The sequence below is a fragment of the Pseudopodoces humilis genome, chromosome 6 (assembly GCF_049639895.1).
Source record: "Pseudopodoces humilis isolate 2021_Gansu_Grassland_sample_001 chromosome 6, ASM4963989v1, whole genome shotgun sequence".
Taxonomy (NCBI): Eukaryota; Metazoa; Chordata; class Aves; order Passeriformes; family Paridae; genus Pseudopodoces; species Pseudopodoces humilis.
The window spans coordinates 49,714,867-49,737,645 of NC_142205.1; the positions used below are offsets into that span (position 1 = coordinate 49,714,867).

The 22,779-nt window shown below is 36.0% G+C and overlaps 1 long non-coding RNA gene across 1 annotated transcript in view; it reads left to right on the plus strand.

The window, feature by feature from the left end:
- The window catches only part of LOC148184181 (uncharacterized), an 86,988-nt gene extending 72,283 nt beyond the window's left edge, over positions 1–14,705 (plus strand). The window contains exon 4 of the long non-coding RNA XR_015772773.1: positions 13,704–14,705. This is a non-coding gene — a long non-coding RNA (uncharacterized LOC148184181). The remainder of the gene's footprint in view (positions 1–13,703) is intronic.
- Positions 14,706–22,779: the final 8,074 nt, after the last annotated feature.

Below are 22,779 nucleotides of genomic sequence, written 5' to 3' on the forward strand. Positions count from 1 at the left end.
TTGAGAATGAGCAAACCAACTCAAGAAAAGCCCCCAGCAAACAAGCAAGCAAACAAACAAGGCTCCTGGGAAATAGAAACCACAGAAAAAAATATTTTTTGAAATGCCTAAAGCTGTGCTTTATTCTCTTACATATCCTATTTCCCTGTGATGACAATACTTAAGGAAAAACTCACAGAGACAGTTTGATTAAATCTGTTATAAACCAAAAGCACAGAAATTTCCAGAAGCAAAACTGATTTTATTCTTTAAAATGAACTCTGTCTGGATAACTTTCAAATTTAATATGCTCTGTCAGTTGCTGTGCCCAAAACGCAAGAATAAAAATTACACTCCATGAGGAGTGAACTTGGTTTTGCAATACATAGAATATATGTAATTTACCTCTAACCTTTTTTTAAAATGTGGTATTGATTAATATTTTTTAAACTTCTCTATTGAACTTATTAATGTAATTGGTAGCAAAAAAAACCCCAACTTAGAAACCCTCCCATAATTTGTTCTAAGGTAATAATGGTGAAATATCATGATGGAACACAGCAATTAATGGGCTTTTTTTGAGTTATGCTGTTGGCTGGTGTATTCTGAACTAAGAAATTTTAAATTCTCATACACAGAGGTTAACATGTAATTTTAGAAGAGGTAGTGAAAGCATTTCATTTATCCATTCAAAGAATATTTAGTATGTAAATAAATATTTCCCTCTTTTTGCCAGCCTGCTGCAACTGATGTTTGTTTGCAGGGAAATGCTATTTCCTAAACCTGGGGTTCTACGCCTGTTGCTTTGCTATGCATCTGTGCTCTGGGATGAAGGCCTTGGTTATATTATGTGGCATCCAACTGGGAATCTGCTTACTATCTTCCACTTCTTGGTGCATATTTCAGCTCTTGGCAGGAAAAAGAGGTGGCACTTTGTGGAGAGTGAAATTGTGTGGAGCAGTAGGCACAAGGGAATCAGGAGTGCCATTAACAGGCACTCCTAATGAGACCTGCCAAGAATTCAGATAAAAGTGTGTCAGACCAGGCAGTAAATTACCTTTTCTCAGAAGTTCTAATCTTGCAACTGATCTAGGAAATGGCCACATACACCTCTAGAAACAAGTCATATTTGTAGTTTAAAACACATATGTATATATAGACTTTGTAAAAGCTAAAAAGCTATGTTTTGCCTTGAGCAGGACAAGCAATATAAATCTGGGTGTTGAAAACATGGATTTTTCAAATTAAAAAAAAATCCATACAAAATTTTTACAATGGAAAACTTGTATTTTATTATATATTTTACTTCTGAGGATTCTTTGGTTTCTTTAGAGGCTTCCCTTCCCATGATATTTTTAAATCAGAAATGGAGAATATTTGTTTTTGCTGCAGTTGTCTTTTAAGCTGAAATTTCTCTTTATGTCTTCTGTTCTATCAACTCTTGATTTTTCTCTAGTAGTCTTTTTGAATTGGTTGTAGCACTCTGTCCTGCTTTTGAGAGTGTAGTTGTTAAATTTGTCTAGGGTCATACTGAGAGGGTTTAAGCTGATCATGGTCTTACTTTTTACTGGAGAGTGTGTATTATGTAATTGGTTGCATCAACTGAAAACTCATTTTCATATTTTACTTCCATCTGATTTCCAATTTATTAGACTCTCTATGACCTTGTGATTGCTAGCACTAGTGAAAAGCTAGAAAAAAGTATGATCAGGGAGCAACGTGGAGGGAAGAACAGCTTTCTTTATACCAGTAATATAGGCAGCCTCCCCCATGGATAATGCTTCAGGAATTGCTCAATGTAAAATGTGATCAGTGCTGCTGCTGTCATGGAAGGGTGCTTTATGTAGCTGCTCTTTTGCAGGAGAGCAAGAGGTGGAAAGAAGGCACCTCTGGAGATCACCTAGTGCAACCCTCCTCTGTTCAAACTTGGGTCAACTGCATCAGGTTGTGCAGAGCCATCTACATTTGTGTGTTAAATTTATCCAAGGATGGAGACTTCTCAACTAGTTTGGGCAGCCTGTCTTTGACCACTCTCACACTAAGGAAAAAACCCAACCCAAAGTGGAAAGCAAAACAGCCAAGCAAAAACACCCCTGAAAAACCAAACACCTCTTCCCCCCTCCTCCCCGGTTTCTTCTATTTGAATGGAATTTCCTGTGTTTTAACATAGGTCTATTGCCTTCTTTCTGTCACTTTATATTGGTGAAAAGGGTCTGGCACTATTTCTTTACTCCCCACATCAGTTATGTATAACACGGTGAGAAGTTCCCCTAGAGTCTTTTGTGTTCTAGGCTGAACACCCCCGGCTCTCAGCCTCTCCTTGGATGACAGGTGCCAGTCAGCCCCAGTCTGCACTGGTCCCAAGTGCAGGACTTTGCATTTCCTGTTGTTGAGCTACAAGTGGCTCCTGTCGGATCTTTTCCTCAGCCAGTCCAGGTTCCTCTGAGCGGCAGCGTGGATGCCAGGTACATCAACTGCTCCCCCGATCGTGTTATCTGCAGACTTGCTGAAGGTGCACTCTGTCCCATCCTCTGGGTTGTTAATGCAAGAAGTTAAGTGCTGGTGGCCTGGTATTTATCCTGAGGAACCCCACTGGTGACTGTCCACCTGCCAGTTTTCGGCCTGGCAGTTCAGCCAGCTTTCAGTCCTCGGTGATCAATGTGTTCATAGATGTGAAAGCACTACGTCCTCTCTTACTGTAAAAAAGGAAGCCTGGCAGTGCACAGGTGTGCAAAGAGGCAAGTTCCTCACTGGGATCCATTTAGTGATATGAACATTGCACATTTCATGTGAAAATATTGATGGGAATTTCCTTTGCCTTGCAGGTTTTTTGAGGAGTAGTGCAATTGGCGTGCCCTTTAGGTTTTGTGTTCTTTTATTATTTCTCTGATTGATCTCTGTCATTAAATGCTCAGATGCTGAAATATCTGAACTGTGAGACAACTGTCATCTAGTCAGAGAAGGATTATGTAATTTCAGAGAACATCTGCTCTCAGAAAGGAGGTCTATAGACAGAGAATTATTATACAAACAGTAAATTTCGAATTTGTTCCTGTGGATTTAGTAAAAATACATAGTTTCCCATGTAAGCGTACATTAGGCTGATAACTGTTATAGCTTCTGTGACATGCAGGGTGGAGAAAGATAGACAGCTTTTCTTCCTTGAAGCTGTAAAGAGGTTCTGCAGCTGAAGAGTCCAGATTAAACATGCTTAATGTGTTTTATTCCCTTTTTTAGTTGCTCAAAATTGTCTTCAAGATCATAGCAGTGGTTGCTGTGGAAGCTGCAACGTCAGAAACATGGAATTACGCCTTTGTGTAGAGTGAGGGTCAATGCAAACTTAAAGGGGGGCAGGTTCATCTTGTGAAATGAACACAACTCCTAAAAAAGATTGAAATTTACTGTTTAGCTAAATGCCATGAAATCAATAGAGGAAGTATATTTACCTTTGAATTGTGTGGAAGTTTTACAGCTTTTAAAAAGGCATACTCAGAAAAATAAGGATGATCCTAATGCCAGTCTTTCACAACATGCCTGTGTTGGCTGTGCCAGGAGAAAGAATGCTGAGCCACTGTAATTTGGGCCAGACATGCTTTGAAGATTTATCTTTACAAATGGGGGGATGTGTGTGTGTGTACCTTTCTGTCCCTGTACACAGGTGTGTTTCAGGAAGCATGTGAGTTGCTGCTTCAATTAAGTAATTAGTCTGAAGAATGAATGTGTCACCCCTTAAAATCTTGCCAGCAATAGCACTTAAATCTAGCATTTTTTTAATAGACACTGCATGTAGAGTAGGAAGGAAGCTGTTGCTGCCTGCCAGTATTACTAGGTTACTCTGACACCAGGTAGAAGCATGCCAGAATGATCAAACTTGTTTTCCTGCTTTCTTTGTTTCAACCGTGTACATCAAGGCATAAACTCTGTCTATTGCAAGTGTAAATGTGCAGATCTGACTGTGCTAACTCATTCTGGGTCCCAGGTTAGCTGCTTTATTAGGCATGAGAGGAAAAGAGACACACTTACTCATCAGGTCTATGGCTCTTTGTCTCATCTGTCAAACCTTATTGTCTTCTAGGTCACTGCAAAATATGTTTTTGTCGTGGGCTTGTCCTTCACCATGGTTCAAGATGCACAATTCTGTTCTGTTCCTAGGAATTTCCTTTTGCCTGTAATTGATTACTTTGAACTCTGCCTCAAGGGAGAAATTTACCAAGCTGCCTCATCTCAGTGTTTGGAGCCACCACACTCCTATAATAAAATGAGACATTTATAAAAAGCTTCTGGCTTTTCTCCATTATTTAGTCATATCACTTGCCTGAGACCTCTTAAATGGAAGTCTGTGGCTCTCTAGAATCATCCTTTCCTCCATGCTTTCCCTCCCATCTTGCCAGTTAATATTTGAAAAGTCTTTTGACAAGCTTAAATGTGGATTTGGTTTATAAGACTCAGAGCCTGGAAATGGATGGTAAGAAGCAAATATTGGTCTAGAGTGTTATTTTTGATTACACCTTTCCTGGTATCACAAAAGAGAAACTTGAAACTGCTCTTATACTTTAATGACAGGTCATCTTCTCACAGTTTATTGATGCTAGTTAGGCCAAGTTTAGCTTATTCCAGGATAACGAGCATTTTATATTTGTCTGCTTCTCTGGGAAGATCCTACTTTTTATGCTTGTTACAGTAATTGTTCAGAAAAATGGGAGTGTGTGCTTAGCAGATGTCATCACAAAAATGATACCAAGTAAGGCTAGTGAATTTTCCATCATAGCTTTGAAAATGATTTTACATGAATGATTTGAAAGTCATTGCATTATTAATCTATTATGAGAAGTATTTTATCTTTTGTTCTGTATATGTCTTGTGCAGCACAGAATATGTGGCAGATACAGAGTGGAACAGATAATAAGAAGTACTGCACCACACCAAAGTCTCCCTTTGTTACAGAGAAAAAAATATTGAATCTTCAGCAAAATATGTTTGAGACAGTCCTAGAATAAATTACTTTGGGTAACAGAATTTATCTTAAAAATTAATTGAACATATCACACTGAGGTAGCTTTGTCCACGTTTTCTGTTTTTTTCAATGACTACATGCAGCAACTTTGATATAAAAGTCAGTATTCTGTGAAAACTAATTATTTTTTCTTGTTGCTGGTTGGATTGTAATAGTGTTCACCCAGAAACATTGAAAAGTTTTTAAAACACTTCAGTTCTTTGATTATTACATTCTGTGCATCCAAAAGTTTTTGCTAGGATTTTCAGTGAGCCAGTTAGAATTGGCCTTTTGTTAAGGAAAATTCTCTTTGCACTAAAGTGTAGTCCTATTTTAAATCACACTGATTTCCTTTTTCTGCTATTCTGTATTTGTAGTACTGGGAAGGAAAAAATAAACCCCAGTCAGCTTGGGGTGGTTGTAACCCCAGCAATTGACTAAGTACCACACTGCTGCTCCCTCATGCCCCTGCAGTGGGATGGGGGAACAAACTGGAAGAGGTAAAAGTGGATAAAGCCATGGGTTGTAATATAGACAGTTTGATATATAAAGCAAAACCACATGCATGAGCAAACAAAGGAAGGAATTAATTCTCCACTTTTCATGGGCAGGCAGGTGTTCACCCATCCCCAGGAAAGCAGGGCTCCATCATGTGTGACAGTTACTGGGGAGGACAAAATGCTCTTTCTCTGAATGTGCCCCCTTCTTTTTTCTTCCTCCCTCTTTATATGTTGACCTTGACATTCTATAGTGTGGAATATTCCTTATATCCTTAGGGCATATGGCAACTGTTATGTTCTCTGTAATACAAACCCACTTGTAATGGCTGTTAATTTGATATTTCTGTAGTGCCCATGCTAAGAGAGTGGAACCAATGTAAAACTAAGCAGTAGCCAAATATTTAAAAAAAATATTTATTCTTTAAAGTCAGGTTTTAGTGCAAAGTTTATTAAGGGAATATGAATGATACAAAAAGAAGCCAGAAAGAAGGCATAATTTCACAACTCAGATTGTGATATTTCGGCATGAAATGAAACTCTGGAAAAATCAGTCTTGTCAATTGCAAAAAATGAGACTGGGGGTGTTAACAGAAAAGCTTTATCTCTGTAACTTGCACTTACTCTAAAATGCTGTACTAAAATTGCTAGGAATAATAACATCTTGCTGATAAAATGTTTTCCTTGAGATGGCTGAAGGGTTTTGGTTTAGTTTTTGTGTGTTCTGTGTCAACATGCTCCCTCGACTTCTTTCGTATGCTTTGCTCAACTTAAAAAAGTGTTATTCTCAAAATACATTGCTACTGTGAATATTGGCAGCCAGATAGACAAAGACTCCTAGCCCCTCACTTGGTACGGGATACAGCGAAAATTCACTTTTTTCTAGAGGAAAAATCAACAAAGCAGAGAGGTTCTATGAATTCCTATGCACAGAAATAACTTCCATTGGAGTGCTTATTAGACATCAAATAAGTCAACCATGAAACATGAAGCTATAGGAAACAGAATATCATTAGTTCTGTTGCTTATGGACAATTTGTCTTTATAATATATTGAAATAATTTGTCCATGAAGTATTAAAATATGAAATTGAAGAATATAAATTAGGGAAAACAGAAGAGAGGGAAAATTAGTCAACAACATATGCAAACAGAACATATATGTAAGAATTATGTTTATTTTCAAAAAAATTTATTTGTTTTTGAATTATTACTTATTTCTATCTTTCAGTATAAAAATACTGCAATGAAAATTAATCTCTGGTTATGGGCCTGTTTTCCAAATGCATGAAGTCCATAAATATTTCATTTTAAGTTTCATGTGTTTAAATATTCTCAGCATTTCTTTTTGATATATAACAATGATCTGCTCCCATTTCCAGTAGCATCACATCTACTGAATACCCTCAACACTTACTGTTGCACTGCAGTTTGGAAATATTTCAAGGACACAACATTTTGAGGTGAATCCTCTGACCATCCCTAGTTTCTTCATTTTGGTTCAGAGCACAGTGTATGATCAGAGTGCTGGAATATTTTGCATGCTTTTTCAAGGAAACCCTGAACTGCAAGTGTTCTCCAGGCAACAATGAATAATCTGTTCACAGTCCTGGGTAAGAACAAGTTATATAATTGTGCTAAGCCTTAAAAAGAAGGTCCTTGTTTGTGGCACTTCAGCAATTTCTTTTCCTATTAGAAAAGTCTCTGAAACATTTCTTCAATCTTAAACATCAAGGTTGGTCCATTATCTTACCTGTGCTTAGACAGTTGCATAAGAAAAGTAATAGATTTTTTTTTCTAAGGCTGTAAAAAACATCAGAAAATATTTTGTGTTTAAATGTTCAATAACTGATAGAAAAAGGTTGCTTTGACACGTTTCTTACCAGTGGATTAAAAATAGAGGGAAATGAACAGTTTTTATTGCACCTTGAAAGAATGTTTTCACTGTGGACATGTGGACAGGTTCCATGTCTTGCTGATTTTAACAGGAGCAGTGGCTTTTTAGTCATAACTGTAGGAGTCTGCTCAGTAAAAGTCATGTGAACTCAATCCAGATAAATGACTTTGTAAGTTCCTTGAGTTGAGGATATTATAAGAAGCCATGGCCTTCCTGTCTTGAGTTCTAGGCTGATCCAGAGAGACTTGGCTGCATAGAGAAGGTGTTGGTGGCTGGTTTGAAGGAGCAGAGGGTGTAGGATAAGGGTCAAGGACACACAGCTGGATGTGGGCTCTAGGAAAGGCAGCAAATTACTGTGAAGTTACCTAAAGAGGAATGTAGAAACTTGGTGTGTGTCAGGCAACTGTTTGGCTCCTTAAGAGAAGATGGGGATCCTGTGAGATGATAGGGATGAGAAAGAGACAGGGAACTATCAGTACGGTTGAAGGAGGATCTAGTTTTCAGGCTCAGCTCACCAGCTGTGCTGCTTGAGTCAAGGACTAACTCTTTTCTCTTCTGAGATCAAGGCCCCAGCAGAATTTTAATGGTTGGGATCTACACATGCAAGTCTGGTGCTGCAGCAAACTGCAGTGGAGGAGGAAGAGCTTTTAAATTCAGCCCAATGCTCTCTCTCCCAGCTGTTGACTAAGAAGATAAGGCTACAGAATTACCAATAACTAAAGAGTGAAGAAATATCTCTGCACAGTTAACACTAGGTCAGATTGTTGACAGTGGCTCAGAAGGCAGATTTGCATGTAAAACATGACAGAACTGTCACTGCAGATGCTCTTGTTCATTGGAAATCCCTCATTCAAATATTGACTCAGTCCTTTTCTATTTACTTGCTAAAGTCTAATTAGATAGCAGCATGGAGTGATATGGCTGTAGTGTACTCTGTTAGTACATTGTTCAAAGCACGTACAAACAAAATAAAGTAGAACATTAAGAATGAAAAGGAAAATAAACTTTATATTTGGGAAGATACTTTACCAGATGAAATTACCTGTTTTTTTTAGATGAGGAAGCTTTTATCTACCTCTTCCAGATTTCTAGATTTTAGGAGTCTGTAGTGTTAAGTAAACAAAATATGGTTAAGGAGTGTGATACTAATCTTGTAAGAACAGGTTGTCCCCAGAGTAATCTAAAAGCGATCAGTGGATGATAAAACATTTTGAAATAATGAAGCTTTTGAGTGTAGTAATGTTATCAGGAATTCTAAGAGTCTCTGGCTGTTAGAGCAAAGCACCAGCAATGTATTGTAGAATGAACCATTCCAACAGGACAAATAAAGCTGGAGTTTCATAACAAGATTATTATTGTAGTCTATTGTCTGGTATTTATGAAGGTAATTCTGTGCTTACTTAAGCTCTTCAAAGTGCATTAGAACTTCTAAAATAGCTGCAATGTAAACAATCTGCTTAAAAATGTTGCATCATTTCAATACTTTGGAAATACTATGGAAATGGCAAAGCAGTGTTATTTACCTAGTACACGTATTGAGCACGTTTTAGGCTGGAAAAGGTTTGTGTTTTGTCTCTATGGTATTACAGAAATCACCGCAATTTTCAGATCATAAACTAGTATATAGACTCTTAAGAGCTGTTTTCTCGAGTTTTAGAAAATGTGTTTTGCTAGACTCTTGGATTTTGTTTTCACTTAGAATCTGCTTGAAGGACCTAAAAACGTGGCTGACCACCCCTTTGTGTGGAAATAAGTGGTGCTGAGAAAGGGTTATTCTTGACCACGAGTGCTGTCAGAAGTGTAATGGAGCAGAGTTTCTCCCAAAGTGCTCCAGAGATCTCAGCTGCCATTTTCCTTTTTGCATCACGTTAGTTCTGAGGAGAGTTTTAAGGTTTTTCCGAGTAATGTAGGAAAAATGTAAAGAAGGAGTAAAGGCCTTCCAGAAATATTGTCATAGAAAAATTTTTATTGGAAGGGACCTCCTGTTCCCACCTCTGACTCCAAGCAGAGCTGCCTTCACAGTTGCACAGTCTTTTTTCTCGTGCAGCTAACCTTCATTTCTATAAGGGTATACTCTTGATAAAAAGTACTTTATTTTCTGTCCACCTAGCCAAATCCACTGCCAGGGTGAGAATCCCTGTTTTAATCATTCATGCAGATGTTGTGAGTCTGACTTTAAGATATGACTCTAAGAAGAATCTAAAAAAGATATCATTGTAGATAGGAGTGAATAAACGTTTAGATAAAAATGGGAGGGCTCCAATTAGGCAGAGAGGTGTTAGGAAATGCGCAAGAGTTTTTGGGTGTAATTGAGGGAAATTCTCTAAGGGGAAACAAAGTCAAAATTATGAGGGTTTTGTTAAAGTGAGTGGAATAACATCACAGGAATAACTTTTACAATGCATTTTTTAGTAAGCTTTGCCCTATTATCCCATTCTTTAGAGAGCAGTGGCTGTTAAGGTGTCTATTAAAATACAGTATCACTTTAAAATTAGGTTACAGGATATCATCTAAAAAACACAAGATTTACTTGTGTAAGTGAAAAAAATACAGATTAAATCAAACATGATTACAGAGTAAATGCAAGTTACAGAAACATTTTAAATACAATCAGGTAAGTATTTTGAACAAATCAGTCGTATGTTATAGGGATACTTTTTATTTGAAGGTTGTATTGTGCAAATATTCTGTATTCATTTTACATTAAGTATGTCACTTTTCCTGGCTTTCTGCTTCTTAATGAAATAATTTTAGACCCATTAGCATGGCACTGATGTGGCATATCTACTACAGGTGTTAATTTTAGGTGTTAAAAATGAATGTGCTGTGCCATATCATGTAGATTTTCAGCATGCATTATATATATGCATGTCTATAGCATTTTCCTTTTGAAGAGCTCTGCCGGAAAAACAGGGAGGGAAAATCTGAATTTAACTGCTGGAAGTCTTAAATTTTACATCTAGCACAAGGTGATCTAATCTGATTTAAGTCTATTATGAAAGAAATAAAAAGATTTGCATCACCAATTCCAATGTTTTTTATACCAGACAAAAGTTGACAGACTGTCAGCACAACAATATTTTTGTATTGCTTGCCCCTTTTTACATAAAGTACTAACAATTTCCTCAGTGTGGCTATTATGTGCTTATGTTGTTTTTCTCTTTTTTTTCCCTTGTCTTCCTTTTACTTGTTTATATATGAGTCTTGTATTTTTTTCTCATCATTTTACATACTCTGCAGTAACCTTATACTGGATAAGTATATCCGGGCTGTTCTTTTAGGCTGGTCTCAAGTTTATCATCCCTGAATGTCAAATGCCACTGCTGTTTTTTGGGAAGATGTCTACTCTGGCAATATTTGAAAGACAAAGAAATGGAAAGAGCAATATATCTAAGGGCAGCTGCTGCTTCCACTAATTCAGGGCAGTTCTTTTGTAGGGTGTTTTTTTTAAAGCTGCTGCTCGGTGTTGCTGCTCCTGCTGTCTGCCACTGCAGGCACCAGCAAGCAAAACTCTAGTTGCTTTTGCTGTTGCTGGGTTGGAATGCTCCAAAGTGTCTTAGGATACAGTCTCAGCTTTGAGACTGTTTTAAGCTTGAAGATATTGATCTGCAGCTGTGCTGAGATCTAGATATTAATTCTAGCCAAATCAATTTTAAGTTGGCTTTCTTTTTTTTTGTTTTTGTTGCTATTTTTTTTCGAGGGGAGGTGTTACTAAGAGAAGTAAATTGCAAACTTTGAACTGACAGATACTTCTGGTATGTACAGCTGCTGCTGTGGCCCCTGCCAAAGTGCTTTCAAAATCTGCTACCTTCAGTAATGATAACTTGGCACATTTGTTGGCAATGAATTCTCTCCATGTTCCCCAGTGAAATATAATTCATGGTGTTAAGGGTGTTGGTCGAGCTCAAGTGAAAGACTAATTTCAAGTCTTGAGTGGGTAATGTAATAATGGCAGTGGACATGACATACTTTGAGTTTCTAGATTCTGGGTGAGAGTTATTCTGAGTACCACTAAAAAAGAAGGCTGCATCATTGCTTATGAAAAGTCTCACTGATGATGGGATACTTATTCAGCATCAGTCTCACTGATAAGGGGATAATTATTCCCTCTTCAGAAATTTCAGTTAGCAAATATGATATTCTTAAGAATTCCATCTGGATAGGAAAGGTTGTTTTCCAGTTATGAAGGTAGTAATAACTTATGAAAATATAATTGTGAAATGTAGTCAACAGCAAAAACCCAAATAAGGAACAAAAGTTGTATTCATAAAATGATGTTAGATTAATTTTTTCTATTGAATTTGTTAGCTCTTTCCATACATCTGCATGTTTTGCAAAAGCAATTCTTAGCAAAAACAATTCATATGAAAGGAAATTAAAAAACCCCACATTTGCCTGTAATATAGGAACTGAAGGGAAGCAGTGCTTGGGAGGTGTTCCTGTTTAGTTTTTTTAATGTGGTTAGATAATAATGATCATAACAGTTATCACTGAGTGTATTAAAAAGACACCATAAAGCCTGAAGATTAAGATTTCATCTCTAACAGCTTTTGTGCTATACTGAAGTTGTTAACATTTTTCCTTAAGGCTTTGAAGGTGTCAGTGGAAACAATTTATTTTTTAAATTAGAAGGAGCAGAGAAAGGGATAATTAAGGAGTCCGGGAAAGAAAATTAAGACCCTACATTTCACCAAACTGAAGCCAAATAATAGCTATTACAGAGCAGGTTTGGGGGCCTCAACTAATTTTATTCAATCACCTTTAAATTTATCCATGGGATGGTTTTCAGAATTGCTGAAGAGACTTTAAAAAACAGCATCAGAATGAGACAGATCATGGAATACCAGCATAGTGTGAATGTGTAGTACCTGTTTTTCCAATGGGAATCTTCAGAGAGTTACAACTTATCAGTAAATCTAATTTTAATACCTTCTCAAATATTCCTAAAGTAATAGGGCAGTCATTCTTAAGAACATAAAGATGTTTGCTAATGCATTAATAATGAGGGTTAAACAGGAGGAAGCTACTGTGCCTGACATTAAAATACTGACATTTACCTGCAATTAGTGTTGCTGCAGTACTTATGGCCCAACTGATGTTCAGCAGCAAGATCTCAACAGCAGTGTTAGTTTCTTGTTTGTGGCAAGGATCAATATTTGAATGCTGAACTTCATGATTTAATTTTATTTTTGAAAGGTAGAAAATGGAAAAGATTTCCTTGGTTTATCCTGATCTTAGGAAGACATTAACATAGTTCTATTGATATTCCCAGAGAGACACTGAAGAAACATGTATTAGATGTGCATGATACAAATTAGAAACACAAATGCCTAAAATAGACAAGTAGTAGTGCTGTTGTTTTTTGCTGAAACTAAAGGATTATTTTTGGAATAATTTTCTGAAATTTACAGCCCAGGTTTTCCCCTATGCCCCTTTTCCTCAGATATTTTTCTTTCAGCATGTTTTTGTCCAAGAATACTTTCATTTCCTTTCTGGCAGGATGGGGATGAATCCAGTTCAAGAGCTGCCTCTTATAGTTTTCAGCTACTAAGAACTCAAACTGCAGTTCAGCAGTAGCTGTTAGCACAAAGTCTTTCATACTGAAATATCTGGCCAGTGTTATGCCTTTCATTATAGTCATGGCAAAATAGAAAGTGCTGTCATTGTGGTTATAATTTAAATAGCATAAGCATTTGTACTTCTATAGGATGTTTCTTACGTTTATTCAGATATCAGTAATTTTTTTTGAAGTTTGATGGCTGGCTACTCTTCCATCAGCTTCAAAGTCTTCTAGACACCTTGGTCTCATTAAGAAATTTAAAGTAACTTTGTAGTTTGAAAAATTCTACCTTGCGATAGGTGTCCCATTGGAATCAAACAAAATGAATGCTGAGGAGCCTATGCTGAATGATACTTCCTACCAAATTTTTCATTCATATCTCACCTCAATATACAGTTAATTCTGTATAAGGTGATATCTGGAGACCTAAGCAACAAAACCAGTGTAGATAAACTGTTGTTTATTGATTGAGTTTTAAAAATGTTTTACAAATATATAAAAATTAAAGGGGAAGAAATTAGAAGTCACGAATGTTATTCAAATTCTTGAGCCATTTTCTTATGTGTATCACCTTTCTCCTCATGGCTCTACTGAAAGGAATAATCTCATTCCTTAATATGCATCCTGAATTGCAAAGATCTTGATCTATTTCTGAAGTACAGCCCTGTTATTTAGTCCTCTAAAAGTGGAATTATTATCTGTCTATGAAAATAGCTGTATTTTGTATGGTATATTGTGAATGCCAGTAGATCTTTAGATGTAAATCCTTTTATTCCAGGAAGCAGTACTCATGTTTTGGACTGACTTGGAGCTGCTGGCACCTCCTGCTGCTCTGAGAAGGAAGAGATGGGCCTGGAAGAGGCTGTGTATCCATGGCCTGGCTCTCCAGGTGTGCATCCTGACCCCAGCCTAGAACCAGGCAGGGGAAGTAAATGCACCAGCTCTGTTTATTGTTTATGTGGTGGGAAAGCCAATAGACCCTTGTTACAGTATTTGTTGTTAGCTAGAAGGTTCCAAAGAAAGCATCTAAAACAAGAGAGAGGGGAAATGTAAGATTTTCTGTATTTTCAGCAAGAATTCTTTCAGAATTAAATTGTACTATTGGAATTGCAAGTAATGATCCTACTATCATTACTTGCAAGTAATGATACCTCCTTCCCTGATCTACAGCCAGATCTCATGCTTTTTCTACGTTTTCCAGCTATTGGTTTGTCCATTGAAGGTTAGCTATTTAATTGCACTGTGTTTTATTTGTGATACAATTTCAACATAAGACTGTGATTTATTTTTTTACTCAAATTAAAAGTAATGGGGCAAAACAGATATGAAAAGATATTATCCAGCTCCAGTGGCTTAAAAAATTAGTTTTTCTCCAACATATTACAAGACAATTGTGAAATATAGGTATGCAGGTTCATGTACTAGTAATGGACATATGCATGAGCTTATTTTTAATTTGCTTTCCTATTTCAGCACATTCTTTATGAAAGAAAATTCTAAAGGTGCATCATTAACAGCTTGCCAATCAGAGTCCTTACAGGCTTTTGTAGTTATGCTAAGCAGGATTTGCTCATGCTAAAAGACCACAGAAATCTTACCTTGATGGAGTGATTATTGCTGAAGGGTTTTCTCAAGTTTACATCTTACAACTACTTATTCAAATATTTCCAAACACTGCACTTCCTCAAACCTGTATTAGAGCTGTCTCATTAAAAGAATTGGCTTAACTCCTATTTTTAGTTTGATATTGGTCAATTAAACCAGATTTTTAAAATGCTGTAGAAGGGAACTGAGAAAAATCTTTAACTTTGGAGCATAAACTTCACAAGTGTTACTTATCAATTTTTTAAAAATAAAGATTTGCTGTTCTAACTGCCATCCAAAATCTCCCTAAGTTCAATGATTTCTGAAAATATTCAACCCTTAATGAGTTTTTGTCTTGGTGGACAATGGCAACTCTAGTTGTAAAACAGAAAAAGTCTGTTCTGCAAATGAAGCTATTTGCACAACACCTGGACAGGAATGAATATTTTTGAATAAATGAGCCAGAGTTTTTGAATGTGTCATCTCAATTTATAGACCATGCAACCTAAAGGAATTAATATTGGGAGGACAGATCAAGGATTGAGAATATACAAGTGATTAGGATAACTGTTAGCATCTATCTGCTAGTAAATTATAATTTCAGATTATTAGAATAATTTTATAATAAAAAACGTCATTTTTCCCCTTTGCATCTTAACAAGGATTTCCATTGTTAGAAGACACTTTGCAACTGTTGGTGCTGCAGATATTAATTTTTTATCCTAACTCCTCCTAATTTGCATTCAAAAGATGATTACTGTAGATGTTGTAAGTGTAATAAGCATTGCTGAAGGTTAGTCTGTTCTGAACTGTTGCAGTTCTTAGAAAGCTTAATTACCTTAGTAACCTTAAAATTGCAAGAAATGTCATTATGTTAAGATATTTCTTATGATAATTTGCTCTGCGCAACATCTTCAACACTGATGGTCAGCAAATTTGAAATTGTGTTTCAGATACAATTTTTTCATAAAATGCTATTCACCTTTGATGAAAGGAAGTGTTAAAACATCAGCCCAAGGAAATAACACCCAATGAAATTGGTACAAAAACATCAAATACTTTTTTCTGGTCTCATAATTATTGAACAGATATGAGATCAGGTCTTAAAATCATATTGCAAACAGCTTATTCACAGGAAGGCAAACTAATTTATAAATGGGATGTTTTTTGGAGGTTTACACTGGTAAAGGACAACATAAACACTGAATATTCTGGATTGTGAGTTCTTGCTATATTTTGTATTGCTTCAGAATAAAAGCTTCTAGAAATATTTTGATGCCTTTTCTGTAAAATTAAGCTTGTAATCAGATGAATAACATCAGACAAGGCAATAGCAAAATGTTATGCTCTGGTATTTCTTTTTTCCCCCAAATTCAGGAACAAATAGGTACAAAAGAATAAAATACATGTAAAACTGCCATGATGTGTACCATGGAATAACCTTCTATTATTTTTTTAAGATACTTTCAACTGCAAAAAACTCAAAAAAGACAACAAATATCAGGAGAAAAAAAACAATAAAACATTCACTTTGTAAGCAGCATTATTTTTTATTTCCTGAGAAAACTAAATAAATGCTTTGGTTGCTTCTGATGTCTGTCTAAGTAACTACAAGTTTATAAAATGATACTGAAGTGACATTTAGAATTTGATTTCTAATAGGAAACGTGGTATCTGATGAATAAAGTAAATTGCTCTTATTGATGAGTGAACTTTGGAGTGGATCCTCAGGTTGAACATACGTGGGTTTTCTACCTTCTCTTTTTCCTTTATTGTTGGAATATACTGGGAACACTTTAAAATGAGATTATAAATATATTTTCGATTATTTTCGTACTTCTATTGTTCCTTAACTGTATAGAGACTTTGAAAATGAGATAAACCAGTTTAGCTAGAAGGCGGTGAAATGCATATGGCAGCTTCCCTAGCTGGACAGCTGCATTCTTTCTCTTTCTTAGTTATTTAAAAAAAAACTTAATATGAAACTTTCAAACTACTTCCGTAAACCAGAGATCATTTTCTGGGTTATGGTGGAGTTTCTCTTTTTGGGGAAGCTTAACTTCTAGGAGAACAGACTTTCATTGATGCTAAGGTGTGTGACAGTGCTAAGTGTGGAAAACTTCCATGAATGATGAGTGATAGGTTGGATATACTTGTTAAAGGTGAAAAAGCAGCTGTCTGAATTCACAGCACAGATATGTTTTCACAAAGCTTTGTCTTTAAGGGGTTTCAGAAGAAATTAATCTGTTTACAGCTGGTGCCCTCCAGCTCAGAAAATAACCTTTGTTAGTTCATCCTGGTATTCTTTACTAAATGCATCTATTTATTTTTTTAGTTACATGTTCTGTTTTAGCTATGATGAAACTTCATGAACATTTCACAGTGAAGTAAATCTTTCCTGAGTGTCTTGGTGTACTCCTATTCTGGCTGCAGGTGTCTGAGGTTTTGATTATTCAGGTCAGAAAGCTGGCTAGGGAAGGCCACTTTGTACTTACTTCCTTCCACTTTGTACAATTGGCTTAACATTCCTTGAAAACCAGTGAAGATGGTATAATCACCCTCAAACGTGTCCCAAAAAAGACATTTTCAGGGTTACATAGAAGCTGAAAAAAAATTCCATGTCCTGCCTTTTATACAAACACTTTATTTCTTGTTCTTTCTGATATTACTTCACCACAGCTGACTACTTGCAAGGTATTAAATTTTGACCCCACCCTACAGTTTCCTCAAATTAGTAGGGGCCCTTTTTCAAATTACTTTCAACCTTTCAAATTACTTTCAAACATCCTCTTCTTGGGTAGCTATGTCTGCACATGATGAAAATATATTTTTCCATAATTTTGTGAGAAATTCTGGTACATTGTTGCAAGTAATTTTGTTTAGGATTTTATGTTGCTGAATTAAAATTTAATTTACCTTTATTTGAATATATCATCTAAAGAGTTTTCTTTTTCCAAGTAAAGAGTTAGTATTCCTTGTAAAATTTCCTCTGGTTATTAATTTACTTGTGTTAACTCTATTAAAATATTTCTCTGTATAACTTTGAAAGAATCATTGATTCCATGTGTTCTTTTGTAAAATTGTTTTGCTTACACTCTCAGGGACTGAACTATGTGATATTGATGGTGATCTTCACTGGACTCATTAGCTCTATGCCTTGACAGTGCCTGCAATTTGTTTCCATCTCCTTTAGGATACATTCAGCCCTATGAAAAGGCTTAATTCTATGTTCTGAAGTTCATGGGAAAATCAAAGCATGAATGGTGATAATTCTTTAATTCTTCCTCATTTTAAACTCAGGAAAAGACCATCTGCAGTAGATGAGTAGCTGCATTTCAAATGGAAATTTAGGTAAATATGGGTGTTGTAAACGTTAAGATTGGAAATGTTTTGTCCTGATGCTTCTAGTGATGCCCTGTCATCTGCAGTAATTCCTGTAAGTAGTGCAATTGGAGCTATTCATGGTGAAATTTGTTCGAAATTATGATTAAAACTGGAAGCTTGTGACCTGGCATAATCTTTTTTATAATTGTATTTTCATGTCCTTTGTTTTAATCATCTGTTATTCAATATCTGAATGTACATTCAATGCTATACTGCATTCAGTACTCAAAAGCAAATTCTTTACTTTTTTAATCCCTTCAGGAGGCCTTATTACTGAATTTATATGAGACAATAATTCTCTTATGTCTGCATTTGTGGGGAACGAATCCCTGTGTTTCTCCATCATATGTTATTTGTGAGTACAAGATTGCTCTGTGGGGATCTCTGCAGTGCATTTGATGTTTTTACAGAAGCCCTCAATGTCAACATTTCATTTTTCTCCAGGCTTCTGGGATCTGGAGGTTTCCAAATCTTTGTTAGATAAGTTATCAAATACTCCTGTGCTGAAATCCATTTCCATTGATATGTTGGTGTACTGGTGGCTTGGAACTCTGTTAATGTTTATTTTGTGTTTTTTCTGACTTAAGTGCGGAAGAAAGTCTGACTCCGTGGTAGATTTTAATCACTGAAACAATGTAAGGTTGGACTTACCTGGCATTATCAGATTTTGTCTTGAAAGGTTTGCACATGAGGTTAACAAAGGATCATCTTTTCAGATTGGGTTGAACTAACCTCATATTTGTGCCCTGTTGGGCTGTGCAATCCCATTGACTAGGATAAAGAGAAGACAAAACGGAAAAAAACCCAAATAAATATGTGTCCCCTCCCAAATGAAGTAATGTAGTATCTATCATTAATTCCCCCTCTTTTTTTTTTTTTTTTGTATTTATTTGGCTTCTAAATCATTGCATGAGTGATGACTGAAGCTACCAGCAGTAAGTCAGGAGGCACTCCTCTCCTCTTGCTTGTCTTCATTTCAACATTAGCATTATCTTTTGAAACAAATGGCAACTCCCTAGTGTGGTAGTGTGGTTGTTCATTATATCCATATAAAAACATCTGCACGTTGTTCTTCCATATGCCTGTAAGAGATACAATGATATGTTTTTGACACATAATCTTTATTTAGTTGAAGGTGTACATAGGGCAGATCTAGCGTGGACCACCAAGATTTGGTGGTGTGTGTTTGTGGGGCTTTGTCTGTTGTGGATTTTTTGGTGTGGCTTGTTGTTTGTTTGTTTTACCAGAGAATGTTGCTGTAGTGTGCTTTCCACTGGCCACATGATGCCCTGGGGACACCTGTGTGACGTGGAGTTTGTTTTCAGGGGTGCACTGAATTGTACCTGTCCAGGTTCTAGTACTACTTATCTTTCTAACTTTGACATGAATATAATCTGTTAGTGCTATTAAGAAAGTGGAGAATTACCTCAGCCACAATATGTGGCTTTTGGAACATGCTTAAAGCTTGCAACTAAGACGGTTTTATTATTTTCAGAAATAGCTTTCCTCAATTCATCTTCTCAGTTTTCCACTTTTCAATTCAGAAAGGGACATCCACCAGTTGCTTGTTGGGGGCTTCCACTGGGGACTCAAAGTCCTTTGTGTGTCTGTTTTTTAAGGATGGAATCACAAAGGTAGATTGTATAATACAGTTTGTTCTATAAACCCTTTAATTTTTTTAAGTGATAAGCAAAGTTTTCAACACAATGTAATTAAAAAATAGGTGGACATTTTAGAAAGGCATCTGCGTATTCAGTGGATCTCAGCAGTCGTCCTGCTGCATATGGCTGTGAATTTCACTGGGTGGCTCTGCTTTGCAATCTTTAGCTAAAGGGCAAAGTTTTGAGTTCCATTTGAGTAGCGTAGAGTAATAAAGTTTGAGGTAATCTTTAATGGGATCTATACCACTAATGAAATAAACTTCTGGGAGGAGGTAATTGCTGATCTTTCATTGCATCGTGTTATTCAACAGCTCTGTATTAGTTGGTATTGTCCATTATTCTGGAATCTTTTTTACTTCATGATAAGATGAACATTTCCCTCTCTAAAGAAGCCAGTAAAACTCAAAACTTGGGTTTAGTTCACAGCATGCAGAATATTTGTCAAGGGTTTATATGTATTTCAAGTTAATCTAAATAATCTAAATAATTTTTGACAAGTCAAAAATTGTATTCACTACAAGCAGAGAAAATGGCACTTTATAAAATCATAACATCCCAGGAGAGTATGAGGAGAGCTTATAGTTGTACAGCAAATAATTTTATTTCTTTGTAAATGAAATTCACAGTACACTATCTCTTTTTGAACTGTGTTTTCCACTCAAGTTATTTTGTAAGGATTAAATTAAATTCATTCCAGAGTACATGCTTTCAGAGATTGTAACAGTTCCTGGTTGTTTGAAATATACCATGACTTGTGTAGCAGTGAAAGAAAAAGTTCAAAAGACAGTTTTCCGCCTCATTGCTTCTTTTCACAGAAGTACTCATACATCAAGTGCAGGATTTTATCGAATACAAATTGAAGCGAATGTATGTCAGAATGAAAATTGCAAAATCATCGAGTGGTGCTGTGCTTTGCTCTTTGCAAGAGGGGAGAAATGTTGTCACCACTGTGATCACTAAGAACTCAGGCAGAAGGCTTGTGAGATTTGAGTAATAGCTGTATTTAAAGTAATATGAATGAATAGTCCTTCCTCTACAAAAATCCTTTCCAGTGTATGAGTTTTACTTTCTTCAGAAGTAGCAGACTCAGTTGTGACAACTTGTCTGCCTTTCACAGGAAAAATGAGAAGCTTTGGGAAGATGCAAATCTCTAGCTCTCTATTCCTAGAGATTATCAGATGAACACATTTGTTTTGTGTCATTGTTAAGAGAAGTGAAAATAAATATAAATACCGTTGTAGGCCATCTAAGCAAACTTAGATGTAGTGGGTTTCTGTTTCCTTCTCTTATGTAACATACTTCAGAGAGTAATAGGATCTTCTAACCTGAATTTCATTTTAGTGCTTTCAAGAACTATCCCACATTCTAAGCAGCATAGGATCCCATTATTTTATTAACTGATTGATTGGTTGAGGGCACAGGACTTGAGATGTCTGCATGAATTTTCCCATCATTTCAAAGATATCTGTTCCTGTGTAGAGTGGAAGGAATATCAGAATGAATCATCAGTCATTCCTATCTGAAAGTACAGAACAGAGCTCAGGAAAGTGTTTGAAAAGGTACTCAAACCAACTGTAAAGCACTTTAATCTTTGTTTCTAAAAGTAGTGTGGACCATTAAAAAACCCAAACCTTTCAAAATGCTTTTATGAAGCTCAGTAAACAGTCTTTTGGAGGAAAAGACAAAAGATCCATGCTCTGAGTACTTTTGCTATTATAATTTTGTTTTAAAAAAAAAGTAAAAATCCAAGATTGTGCATATGCGTGTGCATATTTTTGGTTTGAAACTTAACTTCATTTTGCTAAACTCCAATAGGAAAAGATTAGAGACAAAAAGTTTTTGAATTTCAGAACCTTTAATCCTGGAAGAAATAAGCCCTGTCTTTAGCAGATCCTGGAGAAACTCGAATTTTAAACTGAAATTTCTTGTGTATATGTATCTTAAGATGACTTCTTTTTTACTTTCCATGTGATATTTATTGCAGTGGTTGATGGAAGGAGTAAGGGATTTTATTGCTGGAAAAGCACAGAATTAATGAAATATCTGATATGCTTTTAAATTTTGAGGCCTCTCCTTCTTGAACATGAGGCAACTCTTCACTCAGAATAGTTTCCTGACAATTGATGTGGTCATTGGATCCTCATCAAATTTAACCAAATGTTACCTAGTTTTTTAGAATGTAGAGTTGAAGTGGCTGCATGATCACAGGATTTCTTCATCTTTGATTCTCTGAGGGTTTTAATGCTCTTCTAAAAATTGTCTTTCATTTGGCAAATAATTTCTGGCAAACTTATATGATAGATTTTCCTTTTCCTACAATGGATAAAAGTGTATGAAGCAGTAACAAATAATATTAGTAGGGGTTTAGTAGAGTTTTTTTTCAAAAGGTTTTTAATATTGTTTGGTATGCAAACCTAACACCTCCCAGGCCCTAAAATGGTATGTAGGAATAGCACTTGAATGTTTAAAACCCATTGAATACATGTGGTATTTTATGTCATTTGACATACTAATACTAGTATGAGTATTATATATATACTATATATATATATATATATATAATATATATATTATATATATAAATACTAGTTTGAGTGGTGTGTTGGTGGTGTTGAGCCAGTTAAGCCTTCCTTATCTTCCTTTCCACTTTTCCTTTTCCCTCTTTGTCTATGAATATTAGAAAATTTAGAACTAAAAATCTCTTTTATTATCATATTGAACATCAGTTACTTCCAAATAAGTGATCTGTGAGGTCTACAATGTTTGTCTCAGTCTCACAGTCTGTTTTTCTTGCATATTTCTCTTGCCCTATATATTTAGAGGGACATGGAGGCAATTGCCCTTGAGAATGTCTTAGAAAATTCTAGTTTCAGGACTGACTTTTTCATTGTATGGAAAATAATATTTAATTTGGCTTAAAAAGTTCCTGCTGAATGGAACTGATCTCATTCTTGAGGTGATCACTGATTCTGCTGGGGAGATTTAGCTTATCATATATGGTGATCTGTGTAAAACTTTGTAGGAAACAGTGTGGCTGTGGCTTCAGCTTTTCTGGCTGCTCTGGCTATAGAAGGGCTGGAAACCACATAGCAACTTCAGTTCCAGATCCCACCATTGCTTCAAATTCCTTTGTCATTGCAGCTCAGCACTGATGACTTCTTTTCACACCACAGAAGGCTTACCTGGTCTTCTTTTGCATTCAGCCATGCCTATAAATAATTTTTC